The sequence below is a fragment of the Coregonus clupeaformis genome, chromosome 31 (genome assembly GCF_020615455.1).
Source record: "Coregonus clupeaformis isolate EN_2021a chromosome 31, ASM2061545v1, whole genome shotgun sequence".
NCBI classification, from domain to species: domain Eukaryota; kingdom Metazoa; phylum Chordata; class Actinopteri; order Salmoniformes; family Salmonidae; genus Coregonus; species Coregonus clupeaformis.
Window position 1 is genome coordinate 6,280,102 of NC_059222.1, and position 6,288 is coordinate 6,286,389.

Here is a 6,288-nt window from a genome sequence, read left to right on the forward strand (position 1 = left end):
TGTGACTCAAAATGTGTAACAATTCTACAAAGATCCAGCAAAAAAAAGGACCATATGTATTTCATGTAAAATCGAAACAATTAAAACAAAATTAAACCCAGTTCAGAACTTTGGAGATGGTGGCCCTGTTGAAGTCCTTCACCCAAAGCTTGTTGAATGCATGCACTGAAACAATCCGAACACACAAAACAAAAACAACATAAGGATACCTAAAACAATTTTGGCATCTTAATAGCAGGTAGACTCAGTGGCTAATGGGCGGGTTTGGCTTTGGAAAAATGGGGTCAGCTGTTACAAAGTCGCCTTGATGTTGCTATGCTTCTCTGAAACTGGCATTCAATATATTTTTCAGCATGGAAACAATGTTTCTGCCTTGTATAAATGCTATATAAACAAATGATGTAGCTACCATGAACTGGTATTTAAGCCTACTAAATCTACCTTTTAAATGTGTGGCCAACTGAGAGAGCCACGGTATACAATTTTTTTTCTCCAGCCAAGCCTTAGCACAATTGATTAAAACGAATCAACTAATTATAATCTTCAATCTAGACTGGGGACTTCATCATTAAGAGCGAGATGTCTACTAGTTGTCTCAGGTGCATAAGGCTTGGGTGGAAGAAAAGCAACATTAAGTTGAGCTATGCCTAACTTGGCAATTCATATTATATTTACAAAATGAATTATTGTTAACGTACATCTCTAAACCATGCATGCAGGAAGCCTTGATCGATCTGTATGCATATTTATATATATATAAAAAAAAACATGGGGGATTGGAAGTGATGCAGACAATTACATTGATGGAAGTTACAATCTTTCAGCAATATTAAGCTGATCTACCCCCTAAAAACAAAAGAAAAAAGAAGCCTTGATCTGGCGGACACATTTCTCTGTCCTCAGTTCGATTGAAGGCCTCAATCTCTCTTTTTGCCATAACTGATTGCTTCTAGAAAGAAAGTGAGAAGAAACAACACATGATCAAGATGAGCTAGCTACCCAGATTATCTGCATTGACCCCCTCTTGCACTAACTTTGACTCATCACATACGCTGCTGCTACTGCTTATCTATCCTGCTGTCTAGTCACTTTACCCCTACCTATATGTACTGTACATATCGACCTCAATTACCTCGTACCCCTGCACATCAACTCAGTACTGGCACCCTGTGTATATAGCCAAGTTATCGTTACTCATTATGTATTTATTCCTCTTGTTATTGTTATCTTTCTATTATTTTTCAAACTTTCTCTCTGCATTAATGGGAAGGGCACGTAATAATTTCACTGTAAGTCTACACCTGAGGTTTATGAAGCATGTGACAAATAACATTGCATTTGATTTTGTTTTGACTAGTTTAAAGGAATTAAATATCTAATTGCTACAAAGAATTGTTACATTTACAGTATGAGAATAATACATGCATTTGCTTACCTTATCAAGCTTGAGGACGATACACTCATTTATCACAAATAAAGTGTTATGAGTGAGTGTGCAAAAAAACCTCTTTCCACGGTGTTGATGCATCCTCGTCCCAATGCAGCCTATCCCAGCACCATGGGTAGGGGAAGTGTATCCATCTGCAAAAGTGAAGTTTTGCTTTGATGTCAAGTCAGCTCAGTGTTGCTACCTTAGCAGTTGTGCTAGCTAACATGCTACTAAACAGTGACACTAGCATATTGACATGCATATTGGTATTAAAAGAGAGCAACTTATTCATCAAAAAATATAAGTGTTTAGGCAAATCAGTAGTTAGCTTGCTAGCGATCACATTAATTGTGCAAAAATATGACAGCTAACTAAGTGCTAGCCACTAGCTAGCTAGCCAGTCAGTGGCACTGACAGATTGAAACTGATACCAACAAAATGTGTTTAACACTATCCCATAAAACATGACATTGCCAACCAGACATCCATTTTTTAAAAGTCTATTTGAGCATTTAATTAATAAGTTAGACACTCACTGGACAACTTTGGTAGGTAGCTAGTTAGCTTGGTTTCCATTTTCCAACAAAATGTTATTCTCCCCCTGATTGGTTGTCAACGGTTACTGGTCTTGGAACTCAACTGTTTGCCACTAGTGGCAATAAATATTGTTGCTACAGGTTTGTCACAGATTCAAATAGAATATTGAGAGAATTGTTTGCCAGAAAAAAAAAAAACTCTGGTGAACTGTTTGCCAATAAATATTATTGTTGCCAAATGTTTGCCGCAGATTTTTTTTGGGGTCCCCGCTTTTGGAAATTGATCTACGGGCCTACAAAAGGGGGGCCAACCCACGGGCTGCCAGTTGCCCATCCCTGCTGTAAATGAATGATGCCATTGAATACAGAAATTAAAACCTATAACCACTGTTTTGGCCTCTTCTTCAAGCCAGTGCCATTCATCCTTTTATTTTCTTCTAAATATGTAATACTATATATTAAATTATACCACAATACACATCTGTATACAGTGGTGTAAAGTACTTAAGTAACAATACTTGAAAGTACTACTTAAGTAGTTTTTTCTGAGTATCTGTACTTTACATTACTATTTATATTTTTGACAACTTTTACTTTACTACATTCCTAAAGAAAATAATGTACTTTTTACTCCATACATTTTCCCTGACACCCAAAAGTACTCATTACATTTTGAATGCTTAGCAGGACAGAAAATGGTCCAACTCACTCACTTATCAAGAGAACGTCCCTAGTCATCCTACTGCCTCTGATCTGGCGGACTCACTAAATACACATCCTTCATTTGTAAATTATGTTAGCGTGTTGGAGTGTGCCACTGGCTATCCATATATTAAAATAACATAAATGGTGCCGTCTGATTTGCTTAATATAAGGATGTCACAATTCTCTAAAGCAGAACCCAGAAGCAGACCAGGACAAGGTGAGTAGAACGAAGGTGAGTATTCATTTACTGACTCAAATGTGGAAACAGAATAATCCAGGAGACGGAGCGGGCAGCGGAGGGGAGTTGGTGGGAGTGAATAGGCAGATCCAATGGTGTCACAGAAGCCACCAACGACCAGGCAGGGGTGGGGTGAATGTTCCGGGAGAATGACTGTAGACAGAGTAAACGGAGGTGAGTACACGGCAAGCAAAAAGTACAGAACAACAAAACAAACTCTAGTGAACTTGAGGCTGATACGCTGACACAACATACTGTTCATGGCTAACGATCCGGCAGGGAATGGATGTCAGGTCAGAGCTTATGAAGTGGAGAGGTGATGATCAGGACCAGGTGTGCAGATAGCTGATGAGATGCAGGTGCGGGTAATAGAGAGATCTCCCGCCTAGCTTCGTCGCCTGGCAACCAGACAAGGTGCGTTCAGGAAACAGGCAACACAGGCAGAAACAGACTCAGGAAGCGGGATTCATGACAAAGGAATTTGAAAGAATTTATACTATATTTTACTTTTGATACTTAAGTATATTTGAGCAATTACATTTACTTTTGATACTTAAGTATATTTAAAACCAAATACTTTTAGACTTTTACTGAAGTAGTATTTTACTGGGTGAATTTCACTTTTACTTGAGTCATTTTCTATTAAGGTGTCTTTACTTTTACTCAAGTATGACAACTGGGTGCTTTTTCCAACACTGTCTGTATAGCCTACATAGTAATAATTTGATTCCAAAGGTCTGGGAGGTGGCTCGAACCACACTGAGTGCATTCTACAGTCATAATTGACCTGTGAAATGTCCAATTGGGGCTTATTAGTTAAAACCTGTGATGTCTGTAAAGACAAAGTTAATTCCTATGTGCCCCTGCAGCCCCCGTTCTCCCCGGCACCATGCCTGAACCCCCATTACCCTGTCACTGGCAATTATCCATCTGCTAATGGTTGTGATGGGGTGTATGCCCCCAAGAGTATAGCCCCTAGAGAGTGCTTTTAGGGCTGCTACAACCTCTGCACCACTGTATTCTGCCTGCCTGACTGAGGAGTGTGTGTGTGTACTGGTGCATTGATTTCCTATAGCACTGACACAGTGGTGTGCAGTGTGTAAAGTAAAGCATATCAGACTGGTCACCTGTGACGATGCTGCATGGGGAAGCTATTTTAGACATAACACAGATAGGAGGATTGATAAGGGATTGATCAGTGGAGCCCCATGCTTTGATTAAGAGACTCAAAATTATAACGATACCGTCTCATAACATGGATAGTGAACGGAACTTATAATGGTCAGGTCAATACTGTGTTGTTTCTGTTGGCTTCCTAATGAATCTATTGATTTAGCATCTTCATCTTCTTGTTGATTCAGCACTTTTCTGGTCAGCATCAGCCCCAGGTAGTGGTTTGGAAAATACTGTGTATTGTTGGCAACACAATCTCACACTAAATTCGTGCAAATATGTACAAAAAGTATTTCAGCAGATTTCATGCATTTTTGTACGTTTTTGTGTGGCTTAATCCGTGTGAAAATACACACATTTTTGTGCGACTTCATTCGTAGAAAAATATATTTGTTGGGGGCAAACTTCGGAACAATCTTTTGAAAGTTATTGGCACAAGGCATTTTGGGCAATGGTGTCCTACACTGCGTTTTTTTGTGTCCCACATGTATTTATATATTTAAAAACGAACATGTTGTTAATCAACCAGGTTGTCACCGAAATACTTATAATATAATAGTAGCCTTATGTTTTTTTTACAAATACAAGTGCTGATTTCTAAGCTTGTTTTCGCTTAATACTTTGGGATACTGGTGCTATGTCAGATTTTATGAGGGTTGCCAGATTGGAGTAAAAAGCTGTATTGTCTGTTTTTTTTTGTGGTATCAATGAAGGTATTTGATTGGGAATGGGGATACATTTTCATTATGGGAAATTCATTCATCAATAAATGTGAGGAAACAACACCTGCAAAAAAACAACAGGTTAATGTAAAATAATTATGGCACTTCCAAGGCCGTTTCATGATGATTATTATGGTTGTGTCAATCATGTAATATACAGTGCATTCGGAAAGTATTCAGACCCCTTCCGCTTTTCCACATTTTGTTACGTTACAGCCTTATTCTAAAATGGATGCAAACATTTTTTCTCATCAATCTACCCACAATACCCCATAATGACAAAGGAAAAACAGTTTTTATTTGAAAAGTTAGCACATTTATTAAAAATAAGAACTGAAATATTACATTTATATAAGTATTCAGACCCTTTACTTAGTACTTTGTTGAAGCACCTTTGGCAGCGATTACAGCCTTCTAGTCTTCTTGGGTATGACACTACAAGCTTTCTCCTATTCATCTCTGCGGATCCTCTCAAGCTCTGTCAGGTTGGATGCTACATAGCTATTTTCAGGTCTCTCCAGACATGTTAAATCGGGTTCAAGTCCGGGCTCTGGCTGGGCCACTCAAGGACATTCAGAGACTTGTCCCGAACCCACTCCTGCGTTGTCTTGGCTGTGTGCTTAGGGTCGTTGTCCTGTTGGAAGGTGAACCTTCGCCACAGACTGAGGTCCTGAGCACTCTGGAGCAGGTTTTCATCAAGGATCTCTGTACTTTGCTCCATTAATCTTTCCCTCGATCCTGACTAGTCTCCCAGTCCCTGCCACTGAAAAACATTTCTAAAGCTAACCAGCTTCCGTTAGCTTCCCATTCCAGCTCAGGCTTCATCCGTACTACGACGGTCGATATTGCTCGTTTGCCTGCCACTATCTCTAGCAGGCTTGTAACTACGCGTGCTTGTTGCAAATGGCTAGTCGAACGCCGAACTCTTCATTGAGATAATGCGGAAACATCCACAATTTCATTTGTGCCTTAGTCAAAACGAAAGAAAAGTTATCTTGCAAATTCAGCAGGCTACGGTGTGAAATAAGCATTTAGAAGTTCCATCTTTATTTGATTACTTATTGTTAATGCCGTATTTGGAGTGATTTGGTGTGCTTATCAATGCACAAGCACTGTTTTCCCCACTGCTATAAATATTTGTATTTATTAAGTCATACAAAATAAAGTGTTACATTGCGTGAAGTTTAAAATACATTCTGTCACTACTAAATGTGTTATGTGATATATTTTAACATGACTATTTTTAACACAAAACAAACATTTGATTAATAAAATATTTAATCAGTCGTCTTCCTCAAATGAAGGGGATGATGACGCAATCTTTGCGAGAGGGAGGGAATCTGATTTCATTGGTCCTCAACTTGTGGCTCAGTCATTTCATTCAGGGTAAGTGGAGTTAGCCCTGAGTTAGCCTGCCCCGGATTAGGTCAGTTCTGAAGGATTCGTTGCCATCGAAATTTACCTGGCTAAAAGGTGAGCCACTTT

The 6,288-nt window shown here is 39.0% G+C and overlaps 1 long non-coding RNA gene across 1 annotated transcript; it reads right to left on the bottom strand.

Annotated features, from left to right (window-relative positions):
• Nucleotides 1-833: 833 nt before the first annotated feature.
• On the bottom strand, nucleotides 834-2,030 carry LOC121547913. The gene is made up of 3 exons (XR_005996568.1): nucleotides 1,966-2,030; nucleotides 1,436-1,581; nucleotides 834-949 (listed from the first exon to the last, which is right to left on the bottom strand). It is a non-coding gene; the product is annotated as an uncharacterized LOC121547913 (long non-coding RNA).
• Between the last annotated feature and the right edge of the window lie 4,258 nt (nucleotides 2,031-6,288).